This window comes from Chlorocebus sabaeus, chromosome 10 (assembly GCF_047675955.1).
Source record: "Chlorocebus sabaeus isolate Y175 chromosome 10, mChlSab1.0.hap1, whole genome shotgun sequence".
In the NCBI taxonomy this organism is placed as follows: domain Eukaryota; kingdom Metazoa; phylum Chordata; class Mammalia; order Primates; family Cercopithecidae; genus Chlorocebus; species Chlorocebus sabaeus.
The window spans coordinates 62,255,119-62,278,682 of record NC_132913.1 but is presented as its reverse complement, the minus strand read 5'-3'; the positions used below and the strand labels follow the sequence as shown (position 1 = coordinate 62,278,682).

The 23,564-nt window shown below is 41.0% G+C and overlaps 2 non-coding genes across 2 annotated transcripts; both read right to left on the bottom strand.

Annotated features, from left to right (window-relative positions):
• Positions 1-9,975: 9,975 nt before the first annotated feature.
• On the bottom strand, positions 9,976-10,084 carry LOC119625420 (U6 spliceosomal RNA). The gene has a single exon (XR_005241625.1). It is a non-coding gene; the product is annotated as a U6 spliceosomal RNA (small nuclear RNA).
• Positions 10,085-18,180: 8,096 nt separating this feature from the next.
• On the bottom strand, positions 18,181-18,286 carry LOC119625447 (U6 spliceosomal RNA). The gene has a single exon (XR_005241647.1). It is a non-coding gene; the product is annotated as a U6 spliceosomal RNA (small nuclear RNA).
• Positions 18,287-23,564: the final 5,278 nt, after the last annotated feature.

The window sequence follows — 23,564 nt, the reverse complement described above, 5'->3', positions numbered from 1 at the left end:
AACTGGAAGAGTCTATGATGTTCCCTAGCATGCTGTTGGCATTGTTGTAAACAAGCAATTTAGGGCAAGATTCTTGCCAAGAGAATTAATATGTGTATTGAGCACATTAAGCACTCTAAGAAACATGATAGCTTCCTGAAACATATGAAGGAAAATTATCAGATAAGGAAGGAAGCCAAAGAGAAAGGTACTTGGTTCAACTGAAGCGCCAGCCTGCTTCACCCAGAGAAGCACACTTTGTGAGAACCAGTGGGAAGGAGCCCAAGCTGCTGGAACTTATTCCCTATGAATTCATGGTGTAATAGGTGTTAAAAAATAAATAAATAAAAGACCTCTGGACTGTAAAAATGTTTCTCTTCATTGAGCAGAAATTTGGTGTCCCCTTCTCCCAAAAAATATTTAAAGCAAATTCTAATTGTGTCCTAATTCATTATGTAATGTCTTTACTATTCAAATTTCATGTTCTTCTTGCTGAAAAATGTGAGGTGACTTACTGTGCAAAAAATTACTCAATTCACTAGACAGTGGCCAGATATTATTTATGAAATATTTGTACTGGTTTGAAGATAGTTCCTGTAAATCATCATGGAAGAAATAAAATAATTTTAAAAAGTACTTGACCTCCCAAAAATCAAGAATAAAGAAGGGATCCCAAAAGCAGCAAGAAAAAAGAAACAAATGAAATCCAGGGGAGTTCCAGTATGTCTGGCCGCAGACTTTTCAGTGGAAAGCTCACAGGCCAGAAGCGAGTATATGAAATATTGAAAGTGCTGAAGGAAAAAAAACTTACCCTAGAATAGTATATCCAGTGAAAATATTCTTCAAACATGAAGGAGAAGTAAAGACTTTCCCACAGAAACAAAAGCCAAAAGACTTCAACACCAGACCTGTCCTACAAGGATTGCTAAAGAAAGTTCTTCCATCAGAAAGAAAAGGACGTTAATGAGCAATGAGAAATCATCTGGAGGTACAAAACTCACTGATGATGATAATTACACAGATTAAAAAAGAAAAAGAATATTATAATGCTATAACTGTGGTGTGTAAACTATTCTTGATATTTTAAACAGGAAAACAAAAAGATGAACCAGTCAAAATAATAACTACAACAACTTTTCAAGACAGGCAATATAATAAAATATAAGTAGAAAAAACAAAAAGTTAAAAATCAGGGGAATAAGGTTAAGGTATAGCATTTTTATTACTTTTCTTTGCATTTGTTTGTTTATGCAAACAGTGTTAAGTTGATATCAGCTTTAAATAATGGCTTATAAGATAGTATTTGCAAGCTTTATCATAACCGCAAGTCAAAAACCATACAGTAGAGGTGAGTGGATCACCTGAGGTCAGGAGTTTGAGACAAGCCTGGCCAACATGGTGAAACCCCATCTTTAATAAAAGTATAAAAATTAGCTGGGCATGGTGATATGGGCCTGTAATCCCAGCTACATGGGCGACACATCCCTTCGTGATTCAAACAAACAAACAAACAAAACTCTCGAAAAACTGAGTATAGAAAGAACATACCTGCTGAGTGCAATGGTTAATACCTGTAATCCCAGGACTTTGGAAGGCCAGGGTAGGCAGATTGCTTGAGCCCAGAAGTTCGAGACCAGCTTGAGCAACATGATGAGAGTCTGTCTATACAAAAAATACAAAAAAACCCAGGTGTTATGGCACATGCCTTTGGTCCCAGCTGCTTGGGAGGCTGAGGCAGGAGGATCACCTGAGCCTGGGAGGTTAAGGCTGCAGTGAGCCATGATCACACCACTGCACTCCAGCCTAAGACCCTGTCTGAAAAACACACACACGTAAAAAGAAGGAACATACCTCAACATAATAAAAGCAATGTGCAACAGACTCACGGCCAGTATCATATTGAATGGAGAAAACTGGAAGGCTTTCTCAAAGATTTGTAACATGACTAGGATATCCACTGTCACCACTGTTATTCAGCATAGTACTGGAAGTCCTAGCTAGAGCAATCAGATAAGAGAAAGAAAGAAAGGTCATCCAAACTGGAAAGGAAGAAGTCAAATTATCCTTGTTGGCAGATATAGTCTTACATTTGGAAAAACCTAAGATTCCACTAAAAAACTTTTAGAATTGATAAATTCAGTAAAGTTGCAGGATACAAAATCAGCATACAGAAATCAGTAGCATATTTATATGCCAACAGTGAACAATCTGAAAAAGAAATCAAGAAAGTAATCCCATTTATGGCCAGGCACGGTGGCTCATACCTGTAATCCCAGCACTTTGGGAGGCCAAGGTGGGAGGATCATTTGAGGTCAGGAGTTTGAGACCAGCCTGGCCAACATAAGGAAACCCCATCACTACTAAAAATACAAAAATTAGCCGGGCATGGTGGCACACACCTGTAATCTTACCTACTCGGGGGGCCTGAGGGAGGAGAATTGCTTGATCCCGGGAGGCAGAGGTTGCAGTGAGCCGAGATCACACCACTGCATTCCAGCCTGGGCAACACAGCAAGACTCCGTCTCAAAAAAAAAAAAAAAAAAAGTAATCCCATTTACAGTACCTACAAATAAAATAAAACACCTACCAATTAACCAAAAGAAAGAAAGCTGTCTACAATGAGAACTATAAAATGTTGATGCAAGAAATTGAAGAGGACAGAAAAAAATGGAAAGATATTCCATGTTGATGGACTAGAAGAATCAATATTGTTAAAATGTTTGTACTACCTGTATCAGTCCATTTTCACGCTGCTGATAAAGACATACCCGAGACTGGGAAGAAAAAGAAGTTTAATTGAACTTACAGTTCCCTATGGCTGGAAAGGTCTCAGAATCATGGCGGGAGGTGAAAGGCACTTCTTACATGGCAGCAGAGAGAGAAAAATAAGGAGCAAGCAAAAGCAGAAGCCACTGATAAACCCATCAGATCTCATGAGACTTATTCACTATCATGAGAATAGCATGGGAAAGACTGGGCCCATGGTTCATTGCCTCCCTCTGGGTCCCTCCCACATGTGGGAATTCTAGGAGATACAATTCAAGTTGAGATTTGGGTGGGGACATAGCCAAACCATATCATTCTGCCTCCAAATCTCATGTCCTCACATTTCAAAACCAATCATGCCTTCCCAACTGTCCCCCAAAATCTTAACTCATTTCAGCATTATCCCAAAAGTCTACAGTCCAAAGTCTCGTCTGAGATGAGGCAAGTCCCTTCTGCCTATGAGCCTGTAAAATCAAAAGCTAGCTAGTTACCTACTAGATACAATGGGAGTACAGGTATTGGGTAAATACAGCCACTCCAAGTGGGAGAAATTGGCCAAAACAAAGGGGTTACAGGGCCCATGCAAGTCTGAAATCTAGCAGGGCAGTCAAATTTTGAAGCTCCAAAATAATCTCCTTTGACTCCAGGTCTCACATTCAAGTCTCACTGAATCAAGAGGTGGGTTCCCATGATCTGGGGCAGCTCAGCTCCTGTGACTTTGCAGGGTACAGCCTCCTTCCTGACTGCTTTCAGGGGCTAACATTGAACATCTGTGGCTTTTCCAGGCACACAGTGCAGGCTGTCAGTGGTTCTACCATTCTGGAGTTGGGTTTATAGTTCCACATGGCTGAGAAGGCCTCAGAATCATGGCAGAACGTGAAAAGCACTTCTCACATGGCAGGGGCAAGAGAAAAATGAGGAGCAAGCAAAAGCGGAAACTCCTGATAAACCCATCAGATCTCACGAGACTTATTCACTACCATGAAAATAGCATGGGAAAGACTGGCCCCCATGATTCAACTATCTTTCCTTGGGTCCCTCCCACAACACATGGGAATTCTTGGGGATACAATTCAAATTGAGATTTTTTGAGATTTTGGCGGGGACATAGCCAAACCATATCACTACCCAAAGCAATCTACAGATATAACACACTCCTTATCAAAATACCAATGACATTTCTCATGGAAATAGAAAAAACAATCCCAAAATTTATATGGAACCACAAAAGACCCATAATAGCCAAAGGCATCCTAAGCAAAAAGAACAAAACTGGAGGAATCACATTACCCAACTTCAAATCATACTAGAGAGCTATAGTAGCCAAAATGGCATGGTACTGGCATAAAAACGGACACATAGACCAATGGAACAGAATAAAGAAGCCAGAAATAAATCCACAGATTTACAATGAAATCATTTCCAACAAAGTTCCAAGAACGTACAATGGGAGAAGAGAGTCTTTTCAATAAATAGGGCTTGGAAAACTGGATATCCAGATTCAGAAGAATGAAACTAGACCCCTATCTCTCATCATATACAAAAATCAAATCAAAATGGATTAGAGACTTAAATCTAACACCTCAAGCTATGAAACTACTACAAAAAACGTTGGAGAAATTCTCCAGGACATTGGTCTGGGCAAAGACATCTTGAGAAAGCCCCCACAGGCACAGGCAACCAAAGCAAAGACAAATGAGATCATATCAAGTTAAAAAAAACTTCTGTAGTAAAGGAAACAATCAACAAAGTGAAGAGACAACCCACAGAATGGGAGAAAATATTTGCAAACTAACCATCAACAGGGATTAGTAGCCAGAATATATAAGGAGCTGAAAGCACTCTATAGGAAAAAAAATCTAATACACCATTTTTGTTTTGTTTTGTTTTGTTTTGTTTGTTTGTTTGTTTTTTTGAAACTGAGTTTCTCTTTTGTCACCCAGGCTGGAGTGCAATGGCACAATCTCAGCTCACTGCAACCTCCACCTTCCAGGTTCAAGCGATTCTCCTGCCTCAGCCTCCTAAGTAGCTGGGATTACAGGTGCCCACCACCACACCCAGCTAATTTTTGTATTTTTGGTAGAGACAGGGTTTCACCATGTTGGCCAGGCTGGTCTCGAATGCCTGACCTCAGGTGATCCACCTGCCTTGGCTTCCCAAAGTGCTGGGATTACAGGTGTAAGCCATCACTCCCGGCCTAACAAACTAACTTTAAAAATGGACCAAAGACTTGAATAGACATTTCTCAAAAGAAAATATACAAATGGCAAGCACATATATGAAAATGTCCTCAGCCAGGTGTGGTGGCTCAAGCCTGTAATCCCAGCACTTTGGGAGACCGAGGCGGGCAGATCACCTGAGATTGGGAGTTCGAGACCAGCCTGACCAACATGAAGAAACCCCATCTCTACTAAAAATACAAAATTAACCGGGCGTGGTGGTGCATGACTGTAATTCCAGCTACTTGGGAGACTGAGGCAGGAGAATCGCTTGAACACGGGAGGCAGAGGTTGTGGGTGGGCCGAGATCACGCCATTGCACTCCAGCCTTGGCAACAACAGCGAAACTCCATCTCAAAAAAAAGAGAAAATGTCCTCAACATCATTGATCATCAGAGAAATGCAAATCAAAACTATAAAGAGATATCATTTTACCCCAGTTAAAATGGCTTTTATCCAAAAGACTGCAATAAATGCTGGTGAGGATGTAGAGAAAAGGGAATTCTTGTACACTGTTGGGGGTTGTAAACTAGTACAACCACTATGGAGAACAGTTTGGAGGTTCCTCAAAAAACTAAAAATAAAACTACCATATGATCCAACAATCCCAATCCGAGGTATATACTTAAAAGAGAGATCTGTATGTTAAAGAGATATCAGCAGTCCCATATTTATTGCAGCACTATTCACAATAGCCAAGATTTGAAAGCCACCTAAGTGTATATCAGCAGATAAATGGATAAAGAAAATGTGGTACTCATACACAATGGAGTACTATTCAGCCACAAAAAAGAACAAGATTCTGTCACGTGCAACAACCTGGATGGAACTCCAGGCCCAGAAAGACAAATGTCACATGTTCTCACTTATCTATGGAAGCTAAAAGTCAAAACAATTGAATTCATGAAGGTAGAGAGTAGAAGGATAGTTACCAGAGGTTGGAAAGGATAGTAGGGGGAAGTGGGGATGGTTAATGGGTACAAAAAATAGTTAGAAAGAATGAATAAGACCTAGTATTTGATAGCACAACAGGATGACTATAGTAAAAAAATAATTTAATTGTACATTTTAATATAATTAAGAGAGTATAATCAGACTGACACACAAAGAATAAATGCTTGAGGTGATGGATACCCCATTTATCTTGATGTGATTATTTCATATTGCAAGGCTGTATCAAAACACCTCATATAACTCATAAATATTAATATCTACTATGTACCCACAAAAATTAAAAATAATAATTTTGTTTTAGAAAAAGAAAGATTAAGGAGTTAAATGTAAGACCTCAAACTATAAAAATCCTAAAAAGAAAACCTAGGAAATACCCTCCTAGACATCGGCCTAGACAAACAATTTATAACTAAGTCCTCAAAAGCAATTGCAACAAAAACAAAAATTGACAAGTGGGACCTAATTAAATTTAAGAGCTTCCGCACAGCAAAAGAAACTACCAATAGAGTAAACAGACAACCTACAGAATGGGAGAAAATATTCACAAACTATGCATCCAACAAAGGACTAATACCCAGATTCTATAGGGAACTTAAAGCAACAAGAATAAAACAAATAACTGCATTAAAAAGTGAGCAAGGGACATGAACAAACACTTCTCAAAAGAAGATATACAAGGGGCCAAGAAACATGTGAAAAAATACTCAACATCGCTAATCACTGGAGAAATGCAAATCAAAATCATAATGAGATACCGTTTCACACCGGTCAGAATGGCTATTATTAAAAAGTTAAAAAAAAAAAAAAAAAAAAAAGAGAGACGACAAGGATAAAGAGAAAAGGGGATGCTTATACACTGTTGGTGGGAATGTAAATTAGCTCAGCCACTGTTGCAAGCAGTTTGGAGATTTTGCAAATAACTGAAAATGTAATTACAATTCAACACAACAATCCCATGATTGGGTATATACACAAAGGACAGTAAATGATTCTACCAAAAGGACATCACAGCACTATTCACCATAGCAAAGACATGGAATCGACCCAGGTGCCTATCAATGGTGGATTGAATAAAGAAAATGTGGTACATATACATTATGGAATACTATGCAGCCATAAAACAGAACAAAATTATATCTTTTGCAGTCACTTGGATGCAACTAGAGGCTATTACCCTAAGCAAATTAATGCAGAAACAGAAAGCCAAATATTGCATGTTCTTACTGATAAGTGAGAGCTAAACCTTGAGTATACATGGACACACAGATGGCAATAATAAACACTGGGGACTCCAGGAAGAGGCAGGGATGGATGGGTACAAGGTCTCAAAAACTTCCTATTGGGTATTTATGTTCACAGTCTGGGTGATGGGATCAGTAGAAGCCAAAACATCAGCATTATGCAATATACCCTTGTATCAAATCTGCACATGTACCCTTGAATCTAAAATTAAAGGATAAATTTTTAAAATAATAAATGAATGGCTTAACACTAAAACACAAACTACTCTGAACTATTCTAATGATTGACAGTAAAAGCACTACTGAAAAGAAAAGGATACTAATTGACATCTAATTCAAGTGCTTCTGATACAGCTGCCATGCCTGGTTTTGTGTATCTCAGACAGAGACTAAAAACAGAGAAACATGGGCTTAGAGTCTGATTTAGCCTACAATTGAGAAGAAAAGCTAGAATTTGGGACAAAGAACTAAGAAGAAATGCCATGCAAGAATTTTTAGGAAGTTCCAGGAGCTGCCATCCAAAGAGTTTGCAGCTAGGAAGCTGCCACTAATTCACCTGCCCGTGGACACTGACCCTACACACTAGACTCTGCGCTGTTAGCCCTGTGAATAGTTTCTTCTCTTTTCCTTTTTTTCCTTTGAGAAAGAGTTTTGCTCTGTCAGCCAGGCTGGAGTGCAGTGGTGCGGTCGTGGCTCACTGCAACCTCCACCTCCTGGGTTCAAGCAATTCTCTGCCTCAGCCTCCCAAATAGCTGGGATTACAGGTGCCCACCACCGCGCCTGGCTAATTTTTGCATTTTTAGTAGAGACGGGGTTTCACCATCTTGGCCAGGCTGGTTTTGAACTCCTGACCTTGTGATCCACCCTCCTCAGCGTCCCAAAGTGCTGGGATTACAGGCATGACACACTGCGCCAGGCCAGTGACTAATTTCATAATGATGCCTCAATCTTTGCATTATTGCTCAAGAGTTAAAGCTGCAAGTGGTAGCATCTGATTGGCTGAGCTCAGCCCCCAAGCTCCTCATGCTAACTCCTCAGGGATGGAGAAATGGGTACCCTCCCCTTGAAATTCTGTAGTGAGAGGGAGACCTTTTCCCACCAAGATTTATGCAATAGACGACTCACCCAACAGAGAAATGAAGTTTGAATGCTCAGTAGCCAAGGGAACTAACAAACATCCACCATAGTGAAATATGAAATTGAAGCATCAGAAACAAAACTGAGTATGAGCTAAAACCCAAAATGCCTAGAACTGATTTTCAGGTTGAAATGGCCTAGGAAATTTAGGGACACTTCACTGCTTTAGGTAGGAACAATTTCGAATTTGTTTACATTTCAGCTGAGCAGGGCGGGACTGGGAAATACCTTATGGGGGATACTTCCATGAAAAAAGTCACATTTCATGTAAGGAGCCTAGGAAAAGCAGAAGCAACTCTGAGGATGCAGGAGCTGGCTGGGAGCAGCAGCCAGGCAGCTGGGCACATGGGCACAGTATAGCTGAGACTCTGGGTCCACCTGCTGGTGCGGTTTTTCTTCAACTTTTCTTTCCCTGAGCTTTCACTGTGGATGGTTCACATTTCCCAACAGTGTGGCAATGAGCAAAAATGGGCCCAGATACAAAGTCTAATGTGAGTTCCCTGCATGACAGTGAAAGAGGGGGTGATTAATCAAGAAGACAGTTCTTCATGGGTCGGGATGGGGACCTGCCAGCTCCAGGAGTGCTTTTCATTTAGGGACACACAAAACACTTTAGCACTGAGGTGTAGAATTTCTGTGATTCTGAGACTGGATGCCCAATTGACACCAGAGCTCTTAGGGGTCTCCACCTCATCGTTAGGGCCAAGACAGCAGACAGACACCTGCTAGAGCTGTGGCCCTGTGAAGCCCTTCTTGGCTCATGCGTCATCCTTCTTCCGTCTTTCCCACAACCCTCTTCTATGGACTATGTCAGCAGAGAGGCTGCCTGGGCAGCTCTGCTCTCATTGCTGTGTCTCTCATGGCCTTTGACCACGGCTTCTCTCTTGCCCAACACTTGTACGTACCACCTGATTGGCTGCATTTAATCATTGCTTCCTAGGTTTCTCATACTTTCCTTCTCCAATTTAAAGGTCCAGCACTTTTTTCCACCTGCCCCTTTTGGTTTCATGTTAGGGTTTCCTGTGGCTGTGCCCCACAACTTAGAGATGTACCCAGGATGATGTCAAACAAGTTGAGGTTATTGCTTGGAGACTGACTTACTGCTAAACAATGTCAATAAATGTCTTTGGGGTTGCTACACACAGATGTCCTTGGCTGTCAGTATCATGGAATCTCTTTATCATGGCAGTGATGCTGTGGGCAAGGCCCCTGGATCTCACCACCTTTATTCAAGAGACAAGCTGAACCCAGCCAACTTTCTTAGAAATGTAATTTAGCAATGTTTCTTCTTTTTAAAATAGGTTTAATTAAATTCAGTAAAATGTATGTATCTTAAGTGTAAAGCTCAGAGACTTTTTATGGACATGTGTCCCCATATAACCATCACCCAAATCCATGTATACATGTAAATGAAGTTTGAGAGTGTGAGTCAATTAGAGCTAATTCCTACATTAGGGGGAAAACACCTAAGACAGTGATTCTGAAACTTTCGTATGCTTCTGGATCACCTAGAGGGCTTATTAAAACACAGATTGCTATTCCCAGGTAATATTTATGCTGCTTGTTCAGGGACCACACTTAGGGAATCCCAGGGCTCAGGACTGCTAGTAAGCTCTTCATAGTCCTACAAAGAAGGAAACCCCATTAGCAAAATAGTTTTATTTATTAATTTTTCTTTTTAAAATATACAATGTGTCATGAATTTGTGTGTCATCCTTCCATAGGGGTCATGCTAATCTTCTTTGTACTGTTCCAATTTTTTAGTATATGTGCTGTCCAAGAGAACACAATTTTAGTAAAACTGAATTGGCCATATACTTAACTGAGGATCTTTAAAGGCTAGCCTTCTATTTTCTGACCCAGAATGTTCTGAGTGGGTCTTGGTTGCCAGCAAAGGAGCCAACAAAGTTACAAGCATAGGTTGCATCAGAACAATGCCCTTTTGAGACTACTTTCCAGTGAATTAATCACTGCTGAGTACGTGAAGAGCTTGAAAGGATCAATATGCTTTTAAAGACTGGGAGACTCATCATACCCTTTTTACAGTAAGAGCAGGGGTATTGGTAAATTGCTCTGAGATCCTCAGAGGGAGATTAACCAGCCAGCACTTATTGTTAGGGCATTTAAAGCATTTTTAAAAAGTAATACATTTAATAAATGTAAAACTAACCACCTAAAATATGTACTTTTTTGTTTTATATTCATTCTGTGAACATAGAAAACTTCATAATTTTCCAGATTTTCCTATCATAATCATATATTGCTCTTATAATCAGAAACAAAAAAACCCAAAACAAAAAAAAATAATCCAGAGTGACTCACTCATCTTGCTGCCTCTATTTAGTTAAACAAGCTGTATTTAAGATTTTTCATGTTGCAAGATATTTACTCTTTTTTTTTTTTTTTTGAGACGGAGTCTCGCTCTATCACCCAGCCTGGAGTGCAATGGCGTGATCTCAGTTCACTGCAACCTCCTTCTCCCAGGTTCAAACAATTCTGCTGCCTCAGCCTTTGAGTAGCTGAGATTATAGGTGCCTGCCACCACGCCTGGCTAAGTTTCGTATTTTTAGAGACAGGGTTTCACCATGTTGGACAGGCTGGTCTCGAACTCCTGACCTCAGGTGATCTTTGCACCTCGGCCTCTCAAAATGCTGGGATTACGGGCATAAGCCACTGCGCACAGCCTGATACTTACTTTTTTTTTTCCCTACAAACACACATGTATATCAAAGGACCCATGGGCTGTTTTTCACTGCTAGTTAAATCTACAATATAGAAGAAATAGATTTTTTTTTAACAATAGCCTTTTAATATACTATCTTCTTATATGTATATTTTTTCTTTTTAAAAAGGTAGCATTAGAGGTGGGGCAACTTTTGAGAACAAAGTTCTTTTTTTAAAGAAAAAGTAAGCCACTTTCACTGTGGAGTAAATAAACAGAGGAATTCAGATCCCCCTGATTTGTTTTAATTCCTTTGTGTTTACTTAGTGTGGGCTCATCTAGCCGGTGGTTGTTCTATGAGCAAATAGTCTGGCAACACCTTCTTTAGAAAGAAAATGCACTTGCAGATGGATTTGCACCATCTACTCTGTCTCCTATGCCTCCAAGGCTGACGGCAAGTGACCAGAACGAAAAACGATGACCCAGTGGTTTCACAAGTCTTCATCTTACACAGGGGCAGGACCACAGCTTCTTCCGCATCCTTCCATGGCTATGGCCACAGGCATCAGCAATACGGAAAGTAGACTCAACTTTGACCACGTGGGCACAATCCTGAAAGTGAGACCAGTTGGGAACAATCTGTCCCAGGAGGCAGATATGCCTCTTTCCATTCCCATAGATTTATAGGGCCAAAGCCAACAGGCAGCTGCTTCTACTTTTTACAAACTGCAATTCATTGGTCTAGTGTTTGGTTATCCTCCTTTAAACCTAAACAAAAATCTCAAAAAAGAGTTATGCATTTTCAGAATATGAAATGAAACAGAGCAGGCCTGAATGATCCACCTATCTTCCATTTAGAATTCCTTGTTCATGTGTCCCTGAAATGACATTTACCCAGCTCCTCTTGGGACCAGTGGATTGCGGCCCTCCATCACCAGGCAGCTGGCGCTGGGAAAGAGCATGTCCTCCCATTGGGCCGGAGTCTGCACCAGGCCCTTCCTCGCAGGGCTTCAGGAGCAAGTCAGATGAAGTCCCATCTCTCTTCTACAGGATGGTACTTCTGGTATCTGAAGACTTATTTCATCTGCTTTGCATCTTGTGTTATTCAGAACAAGCCTTTTAAAGGCTCTCAACTGTTCTTCAAATTACGTGGTTGTCTCTCTTCTCACCCTCCTCCAGGGCTTTCCAGCCGCTCAAAGTGCTGAGTACATACTCTATTTTGATGGGTGCTGAGGAGAGAACTCAAAAATTATAATCTTCCATAATTAAGAAACACTACTTCTAGCAATGGAGTCTCATCTTTGCAAGTTTTATAATAGCCTTGCCATTTTAACAGCTCAAAATGGACTTGACATCAGCTAATCTCATGTCAACTTCCTAACTCAGGGTCTTTTAAATTTTTTAAAGTTTTTCATATTTTCTTTTTTCAAAGCAAGATATGGAGTAGGAAGACTCAGAGTCTTTAATCCATGAACTTCTGTTAAACTGTCTTATTTCCAGGTATTTGAGCCTGAATATGAGACTTTATGTTTGCCTGGTTAAGTACTGAAAAAAAAAAAAAAAAAACCAAAACTGCTTCTCAGGGAAGTTAGGTATTTCATGCAGTAACTGAGTAACTGAGGTTTTAGCATATCATTCCTTGATAGCGTATCAACACCTTTTCCATCTCAACTCTATCTTTCAAAAATTATGAGCACGGGCCAGGCACAGTGGCTCATGTCTGTAATCCCAGCACTTTGGGAGGTCGAGGTGGGCAGATCACCTGAGGTCTGGAGTTCGAGACTAGCCTGACCAACATGGAGAAACCCCATCTCTAACAAAAATACAAAATTAGCCAGGCGTGGTGGCATGTGCCTGTAATCCCAACTACTTGGGAGGCTGAGGCAGGAGAATCTCTTGAACCCGGGAGGCAGAGGTTGCAGTGAGCCAAGATTGCGCCATTGCACTCCAGCCTGGCAACAAGAGTGAAACTCTGTCTCCAAAAAAAAAAAAAAAAAAAAAAAAATGCATGAAAATAAAACAAAAATAAAAAAAAAAAATACTTGCATGTGTCAGGCATTGTTTAAGTGCTTTTTGTAAATTAACTCGTGTAATCCTCATAACAACTTTATGGGACAGGTCTTATTATCAACAATATTTTAAGCTTGAAGAAGCTGAGACACACAGAAGTTAATTACATGCCCAAAGTCACACAGGTAATGTAATAAATGAAAGAGCTAGGATTCAAACCCAGCAGTCTGACTCCAGAAGAGGTGTGCTTAAGCACTATGCCTCTCAAAGCAGCCCTTCTAGTTTTTTGTCATCTATAGATTCGATTAAGTGTCTTTTATTTTATTTATTTATTTATTTATTTATTTATGAATGACAGGGCCTCACTCTGTAGCCCAGGCTGTAGTGCAGTGGCGTGATCTCTGCTCACTGCATTCTCAACCTCCTATGCTCAAGCAATCCTCCCACCTCAGCCTCCCGAGAGGCTGGGACCACAGATGCATGCCACCATGCCCCCAGCAAGTTTTTAAAGTTTTTGTAGAGATGGGGTTTCTTTTTTTTTTTTTTTTTTTTTTGAGACGGAGTCTCGCTCTGTCGCCCAGGCTGGAGTGCAGTGGCCGGATCTCAGCTTGCTGCAAGCTCCGCCTCCCGGGTTTACGCCATTCTCCTGCCTCAGCCTCCCGAGTAGCTGGGACTACAGACGCTCGCCACCTCGCCCGGCTATTTTTTTTGTATTTTTTACTAGAGACGGGGTTTCACCGGGTTAGCCAGGATGGTCTTGATCTCCTGACCTCGTGATCCGCCCGTCTCGGCCTCCCAAAGCGCTGGGATTACAGGCTTGAGCCACCGCGCCCGGCCGAGATGGGGTTTCACTATGTTGCCCAAGCTGGTCTCAAACTCCTGGGCTCAAGCGATCCACCTGCCTCAGCATCCCAAAGTGCTGGGATTAAAGGTGTGAGCCATTATGCCCAGCCTAAAATGTCTTTTATTTTTAAGAGGATACTTGTTTATTTATTCAGTACTTGCTGATTCCCAGACCTTATGCTTGGCACTGGGTACATGACACACAGAACAGATGTGGGGAAGATTGGGCACAGGGTGATTTCAGTTGTAACTGAGAGAAACATGACTCAAACTAGAGTAAGCCAAAAAGTGGAGTTATTGGCTCATACATCCAAATCATTAGAGGAATAGAGTTTGGTTTAGAGGCAATGGAATCTAGAGACAAAGATGCTGTGGTAAGGGGGATGGGTGAAATTTGTTACCAGTACAAGATGAGGAAAAGCCTGATTTTCATAAAATCATAAAATCAGCTAAAGAGCCAGGAGCAAGAACCAGGGCAGCTTTAGGGATCCAAGGAGCATGAGATTCACTCAAGGCATCTTTGCTAGACTGAATCAACACTAACAATTTTTTTTCTCTCCTTGTGTTCTTTCACTCAAGATTAATGAGGCACCTCTGCACACTAGTAGAATGGCTAAAATTAAAGTGACTGACCATACCAAGTGTTGATGGGCATGTGGAGGAACAGGAACTCTCATATACCATTGGTAGAAATGTAAAATAGCACAACCTTTTTGCAAAACAGTTTAGTTGTTTCTTAAGAAGTTAGACATGCATTTATTATCTGACCCAACCATTCAACTGCTAGGTATTTATGTAAGAGAAATGGAAACATATGTGCATAGTAAGACTTGAATATGAATGTTCATAGTACTTTGCTCATGATATCCCCAAACTGGAAACAATCCAAATACCCATCAGAAAGTGAAAGGATAAACTACTATATCTATGCAATAAATTACTACTCAGCAATAAAAAAGTGTGAAGTACTGATGTACACAATGACATGGATGAATGTCAAAATAATTATGCTGAATGAAAGAAGCTAGACCAAAAAGATTGCATACTGTATGATTTCATGTATATCAAATTCCAAAAAATGCAGACTAATCTATAGTGACAGAAAGGAGATCAGTGGTTTTCTGGGGGTGGGGAGTGCTGGAGGAAAAAATTATAAATGAACACAAAGAATACTTTCTGGGGCTGGGCATGGTGGCTCACGCCTGTAATCCCAGCATTTTGGGAGGCCAAGGCAGGTGGATCACTTGAGGTCAGGAGTTCGAGACCAGTCTGGCCAACATGGTGAAACTCCGTCTCTGCTAAAAGTATAAAAATTAGCCGAGCATGCTGGCATGTGCCTGTAGTTCAAGCTATTTGGGAGGTTGAGGCATGAGAATCACTGGAACCCAGGAGGCAGAAGTTGCAGTGAGCTGAGATCATGCCACTGCACTCCAGCCTGGGCAACAGAGCGAGACTCCATCTCAAAAAAAAAAAAAAAAAAAGAAAGAAACCTTTTGGGGTGATGAATATGTTTATTATCTTGATTATGGTGATGGTTTCACAGGTATATACATATGTCTAAATGTATCAAATTCTACACTTAAAATATGCATAGTCAACCAGGTGTCAACTATATCTTTAAAAAAACTGCTAAAAAGGTTTTTAATAAGATGTTTAAAATGTTTCCTAGTCTCCATTACAGAACTGGAAAAGAGATGACCATCCCTCTCCTCTTTCATTCACCACCCAGTCTTAAGATAATACTTTCTTGGAAATCATATATTAGTGCACTCATGTGCAGTGTTCACTTCGTGGTTTACATTACACAGAAATAGTTTGCTTTTCTATTGAAATAATTATTAAACGTGTGCTAATTTCTTAATGAGCCTTTGGTAAATTAGTCTTTGAAGGTGTTGACTTTGGTGGATTTTAAATGCCTTTGGGGAATACAATATTTGATTAATGGTTTCATACAGCCCAATGCATTTTTACATGGGAAACTGGTAAATCAGTAAATTCACTAGAACTTTTATGTTTGTAAAGGAATTTTACATTTGTAGGAACATTAAGAATCATTAGGAAACATTAGAAATTGTCTACTTCAACTGTGACATTTAGGCTACAGTTATTTGACTAGGTTTTTTTTTTAATTTATGATATAATGAAATTTAAAAGGATCTTGCTGGGGAATGACACACCCCCTAGAAATAAATAACAATCTTGTCAGACCTTAAAATTTGTTTGAATGATTTCTGCTTCTACAATCTCTGATTTCTTCGGTATAGAGACCTTGCTTTTTCTTTTTTGTTTTTTTTTAAGAGACGGAGTCTAGCTCTGTTGCCCAGGCTGGAGTGCGGTGGCGCGATCTCGGCTCACGGCAACCTCTGCCTCCCGGGTTCACGCCATTCTCCTGCCTCAGCCTCCCGAGTAGCTGGGAATACAGGCGCCCGCCACTATGCCAGGCTAATTTTTTTGTATTTTTAGTAGAGACGGGGTTTTACTGTGTTAGCCAGAATGGTCTCGATCTCCTGACCTCGTGATCCGCCCGTCTCGGCCTCCCAAAGTGCTGGGATTACAGGCGTGAGCCACCGCGCCCGGCCCGAGACCTTGCTTTTTCACAGGTAGAAAAGGATGGGAAAGACATGATTGCCACTTGCCTGATGGTGCCTTTCTGAATTCAGCTGGATTTTCCTTTTCTTTTCTTTCTTTCTCTCTTTAATTTCTTTTCTTTTCAACATGGGAAACCTTTACTTTTAAAACTTTCTGGGTGATTTTAAAAAATATTTAATTGACGAAGATTGTATATATTCAAAGTGTACATTGTGATGATTTGCTATACCTATGCATGGTGTAAGGATTGCCACAATCAAATTAATTAACATATCCACCACGACCCATGCTGTACCTTAGATACCCAAAACTTCTTCATCTTATAACTGAAAGTTTGTACCCTTTTATCAACAGTTGTTTCTTCAGGAAGTTCTGGAGAAGGATTTTGTAAACATGGTGGTCTCGGGGAGGCTCCCATATTCTTTTTGTGTTGATGAGCCATTAGGTAGAGTAATCTTGTTGGTATGATCCTAGCCTTTGGTCTGTTTTTTAACTGGTAAGGAACAACAACAAACATATAACCATGAGAAATTTCCAACAATCAGGTAAACATTATTTAAATAGCAGTAGTTGTCAAAAGTATTTTAAATAGTCTAAAAATTAAGACATCTAGTTCATTTCAATAGCAATTTGGGCACATGTTCAATTTATTTTTCAATCACATTTTGGGACAACTGGCTAACCTTTTGCAATAAAATACAAAATAAAATAATGTGAGAGTTCTAAAGCATACCTAATACAAAAATTTATTTTAGATATATGGAAAGTTTAAAAACTATAAGAGTACTAGACTAAGATATATATGAATGTGGATTATATTCTTTTATGGCAAAGACTCAACACATATCCCATATTCCCTGTAAGAACAGCTCTTTCTGTACATGCCCCCATCAAGATAAGCCCCTTGTATCTTGTGACTTCCATACTCCCTGGCCACAGCTCATTTGTTGGGAGAGGGTGGAGATGGGAACTTGATCCCTGGACCAGTCAATCTACTAGATGAACTGTGTGAATCAGCTTCTGTTTACCACAAATTAAAACTGGGGCACAGAGATACCAGTCCACTTGTCAGTGGTTTTGGAACTGAGGTGGCCACATCAGTGATGTGTATAGATAAACAACTTATCAAAGAGGAGGAAAGGAGAATGAAGCAGTTGCTTAGAGAGAAGCAGAGAGGAGAGAGAAGGCAAGCTTAGAAAAATGGATAAGGATGTTTTGGTTCTGGACAAGGTTTCAATTCCTGGTTCCCAATATCTCATGAAGCCTGGCTAAATCTTCTACATCTGGGTTCCAGTTCAAATCCCCTGTATTACAATGCATTTCCCTTTAATTAAGCCGCCTTCTATTGCTTGCAAACAAAAAAGCCTAGACTGAAGCAATAATCTTGGCAAAATACCAAGTATGATATTAAACATAGAACCCGTAAAGAAAATGTTTTTAAAAAATCTGTTCTCATAAAAATTAAAAATGTCTTTATCTAAAAAAATCATAAACAGCACTAAACTGAAAGAACAACTGGGAACAGAGAACTACACATATATGAAAAGCAGCAACATTTTAAATATCATTGAAAATTCATACAAAAAGGTAAATATTCTAATAGAAAAATCATCCAATGTCTTAAATAGGCCATTCCCAATAGAAGAAATACAAACAACCAATTTATATATAAAATGTTTGGATGGAAAATAAACAACAAAGAAATATTAGTTTTGGTCAAGCAGATAGGCAAATTCTTCTACCTGCTCTCCTACTTCGAATATTTTTAAAAATGTATTTTAAAAATATTAAATACTACAGGAACTTGAATGTCATTCTTGCACAGGATCATGCTAATTTTCTCTATATAGTTCCAACTTTAGTGTATGCACTGGCAGAGCCAGCACATCCCACTTCCAATTTTACTTTCACTATACAGTCATGCTCTGCATAACAATGTGTCAATCAATGACAGGCCACATACACTACCGTGGTCTTGTAAGATTATAATACTGTATTTTTACTGTAGCTTTTCTGTGTTTAAATACACAAATACCATTGTGTTACAATTGCCTACAGTATTCAGTCCAACAGCATGCTGTACAGGTTTGTAGACTAAGAGCAATAGACCATATCGTATAGTCTAGGTGTGTAGTAGGTCACACCATCTAAGTTTGTCTAAGTTCACTCTATGGTGGTCACACAATGATGAAATCACCTAACAATGCGTTTCTCAGAATAGTACCCCATCAATTAAGTGATGCATGGCTGTAGTCTTTTCTTTTCTTTTTTTTTTCTTTTTTTTTTCTTTTTTTTTGAGGCAGTGTCTCACTCTGTTGCCCAGGCCAGAGTGCAGTGGTTCCAACTCGGTCATTGTAACCTCTGCTTCTCAGGTTCAAGCGATTCTCATGATTCAGCCTCCAGAGTAGCTGGGACTACAGGCACGCACCACCATGCCTGGTTAATTTTTGTATTTTTAGTAGAGACAGGTTTTCGCCATGTTGGCCAGGCTGGTCTCGAACTCCTGACCTCAAGTGATCCACCCACCTCGGCCTCCCAAAGTGCTAGGATTACAGGTGTGAACCATTGCGTCTGTCCTGTAGTCTTTTCTTAATGCCAGGGTGCGTCCTTCAAATCATAAATGGGAACCACGTACTCTTCTACTAAAATCCCTCTAGTGGCTCTCCATCTCACCAAGAAAAAGCCACCTTCCTCAAGACGACGTGGCAGCCCTCATTACCTCACTAACCTCATCTCCTAGTCTCCCGCTTGCTCCGTTTGCCCCTGCCTTTGCATACTGCCTTGTTGCTACTGCTTGAACATAACAGGCATACTCCAGTCTCCAAAACTTGGTCCTGGTTGTTTTCTCTGCCCCAGATGCTCTTCCTGCCCAAACTCCTCTGCCCCTACCAGTATGCCTACGACTTTTTTCTTTACCTTCTTCCAATCTTGGCCGAAAAGCCATCTTTTCAGAGAGGGCATCCCTGACCTCTGCACATAACATGGATGCCCCTCACCTCCTGCACTGCCTGTCCCCTCCTGTGTCATGTGTCTCCATGACATTTGCCACCTTCTAGTGTACAATACCACTTACTTATTTTGTTTATTGTCTATCTCTTCACACCTAGAATGGAAGCTCCACTGTGGCAAGGATTTATCCGCAGCCCCTAGTACATAGCCAGGCACATAGTAGACACTCAATAGAGATTTATTGAATGAAAAAGTAAAAAAGGATAATACCAGAGTTGGACAGAGTCTAGGAAATGGTTACTTTGGCATACTATTAATGAGAATGTAAGCTGGTGCAGTATTTCTGAAGGATAATGTGGCAATGGGGATTAAAATCTTAAAACTGTATCACTCTTGTGTAACATCAGTTACTTTGAGAAACTTATCATAACCAAATAATATGTTAGTTAGAACCCTTTGGTTGCAAATAACAGGAAGAAGCACTTGTGCTAACTTAAGTACTCATGGTGGGTGGTTTGTTTGTTTATTTTTTTATTTTTTTATTTTTTTATTGAGATGGAGTTTAGCTCTTGTTGCTCAGGCTGGAGTGCAATGGAGCGATCTCAACTCACCGCAACTTCCACCTCCCGGGTTCAAGCTATTCTCTTGCCTCAGCCTCCCAAGTACCTGGGATTACAGGCATGCACCACCACACCTGGCTAGTTTTGTATTTTTAGTAGAGACGGGATTTCTCCATGTTGGTCAGGCTGGTCTCAAACTCCTGACCTCAGGTGGTCCACCCTCCTCAGCCTCCCAATGTGCTGGGATCACAGGTGTGAGCCACCACACCCAGCCAGAGTGATTTATTATGATACATTATATGCCACATTACAGAGGAAGAAAGCAAGAATGCATTATATGGGACATTTAGACTGCTCTACCAAACCCACTGGCTTAAGTTAATCTTCCCAGGAAACAGATGGAGACGGAAAGTTTTCTAGGCAGTGCTCTTTGAATCAATACCTGTAACAGAGTGAAGGAAGCAGGACAGAGCAAAGGGCAAAGTTGAACTGAGATGCCAGTGCAACCCATGCTACAGTTAATTCCATGGCCAGCTCTGGCATTGTTCCCTTTTGAGGCAAGGGACTCAGACCTTTATATTGATATATTAACCAATAATTGCTTGTAGGATAATCCTGGAAAGAGTGTGCAGCCTTGGTCCAAACAGCTGCCTTAGTACAAGGGCAAATCCTAGGAACTGACTCAGCTTTGAGCCATCAGTAACCGACTCTCCTGGCATCTCGGGCACCTTGTCCTGATGGGGAGGATCTGGAAAGCAGCATACCGTAGCATCTGCTCTACCAGGGAAACTAAAGAAAGTTTAGTTTCCTCCAGGCCTTCGGATAATTGGAACCAAATACTTGGATGCTGCCAGGGCTCTCTCTCGACCGTTTCTTTCTATGCATCTCTCTCACTCTGGACTGTTTTCCCAGTTTCTTATTTCACATGGTCAAAGATTATTTCCAGCAGCTTCATCCTCAGAGACAGGGTAACTCTGAATGGTCCAGTTTGGGTCACTGTCCATCCATGGACCTAACCACACAACTCTAGTAGAGGGTAATGTTGTTACTTAGTATTAATATGGTGGCACCTGCTGTAACTATTTGTATTCAAAGAAGCAGAGAAAGGGGGCAAACCCATACTTGCATGTGCCACATCTATAGAGTCAGGAAAAAAATCTCAAAGAATATAAAGTGTTAACAGTAGTTACTTTTTGGTAGTAGAATTGACAATGGTTTCTTTTTCCTTTTGTATACCTTTTTTTCATTGTTATATGTAGAATCATATTTTAGTAATTGCAAATAGTTTTTTTTTTTTTTTTTTTTTTTGAGACAGAGTCTCGCTCTGTCGCCCAGGCTGGAGTGCAGTGGCCGGATCTCAGCTCACTGCAAACTCCGCCTCTCGGGTTTATGCCATTCTCCTGCCTCAGCCTCCCAAGTAGCTTGGATTACAGGTGCCCGCCACCTGCCCGGCTAGTTTTTTGTATTTTTTAGTAGAGACGGGGTTTCATCGGGTTAGCCAGGATGGTCTCGATTTCCTGATCTCGTGATCCTCCCGTCTCGGCCTCCCAAAGTGCTGGGATTACAGGCTTGAGCCACCGCGCCTGGCCGCAAATAGTTTTAAAAAGGAAAAAGTAGATACCTGTTTCTGTCTTCTGCATAAAAGATCCACTAGTTATAGGCTGTAGGAAGAATATTCATATCAAGTATGATGTTCTGGGAACTGGTATAGAAAAAAAAAATCTGGCTTAACTTTGCAAGCTTATTTCATCAAATTGCAAACTAACTAAACAGGGGTGATTTTTAAATAAAACATTTAATTGGCTCATGGTTCTGCAGGCTGTACAAGCATGCCTCCCAGCATCTGCTCCTGGTAAGGGCCTCAGGAAGCTTGCAATCATGGCAGAAGGTGAAAAGGGAGCAAGCATGTCACACGGTGAGAACAGGAGCGAGAGAGAGAGGAGGGGGAGGTCCCAGACTCTTGTAAACAACCAGATCTTACATGAACTGAGCAAGAACTTGCTTATCACCAATGGATGGTGCTAAACCATTAATGAGGGATCCACTTCCATGATCTAGTCACCTCCCACCAGGTCCCACCTCCAACATTGGGAATCACATTTCAACATGAGATTTGGAGAAGACAAACATCCAAACCATATCATTCTGCCCCTAACTTCCCAAATCTCATGTACTTCTCACATTTAATACAATCATGCCTTCCTAATAGTCCCCCAAAGTCTTAACTTCGGACAAAAGCCTCAAGCCCAAAGTCCAAAGTCTTATCTGGAGGTGAGTTTCTCCACATAGGAGCCTGTAAGATAAACAAGTTACTTACTCCCAAGATACAATGGTGGTACAGGCAATGGGTAAATATTCCCATTCTAAAAGGGAGAAATTGACCAAAATAAAGGAGCAATAGGCCCCACACAAGTCTGAAACCCAGCAGGGCAAACATTAAATATTAAAGCTCCAAAATAATCTCTTTTAACTCCATGTCCCACGTCTTACTGTGAGGGGTGGACTCCTGAGGCCTTGGGCAGCTCCGCCCCTGTGACTTTGCAGGGTACACCTCCTGTGTCTGCTGTCATAGGTTGGAGCTGGGTACCTATGGCTTTGCCACACTGAGGCTGCAAGCTGCTGGTGCCTCTACTATTCTTGGGTCTGGAAAGCAGCTGTCCCTTTCCCACAGCTCCACTAGGCAGTGCCTTGGTGAGGACTCTGTGTGAGGGTTCTAACCCTACGTTTCTTTCAGCAGTGCTCTAATAGAGTTTATCTATGGGTGATCTGTCCTGCAGCAGGCTTTTGCCTGGGCACCTAGGGTTTTCCCGTACCTCCTCTGAAATCTAGGCAGAAATTGCCAAGTCTCCTTGTTTGCATTCTGTGTGCCTGCAGGCTTAACACGTGGAAGCCACCCAGGGCTTATGACTTGTGCTGTCCAGAGTGGCAGCCCAAGCAGTATCTGGTGCCCTTTGAGCCTTGGCTGTAGCTGGAGCAGCCTGGATGCAGAAAGCAGTATCATGAGACTGCACAGGGCAGCAGCACCCCAGGTCTGGTCCCAGAACCATTCTTTCCCTCTAGGTCTCTGGGCGTGTGATGGGAAGGGCTGCATCAAAGATTTCTGAAATGCCTTTGCATTTAGTCATGCTCCCTTTTAGTCATGTTAATCTCTCTAGCAAGTGGTTGTTATCCAGACCACTTGGATTCTTTTTCTACCTCAGGACCAGGCTGCAAATTTTCCAAACTTTTATGCTCTGCTTCCCTTTTAAATGTGAATTCCAACTTTAAGTCGTTCCTTTGCTCCTGCATCTGATTTAGGGTGTTAGAAGCAGGCATGCCACTTTTTGAATGCTTTGCTGCCTAGAAATTTCTTCTGCCAGATACCATAGGTAATCACTCTTGAGTTTAAACTTCCACAAAGCCCTAGGACATGAACACAACGAAGCCAAGTTCTTTAACTGGGGAGTAACAAGGGTGACCTTTCCTCCAGTTCCCAATAAGTTTCTCATTGCCATCTGAGACCTTATTAAGCTGGCCTTCATCATCCATATTTCTATCAGCATTTTGATCACAACCATTCAGCCAGTCTGCAAGAAGTTCCAGACTTCCCCTCATCTTCTTATCTTTTTCTGAGCCCTCCAAACTCCTCTAGCCTCTGTTACCCAGTTCCAAAGCT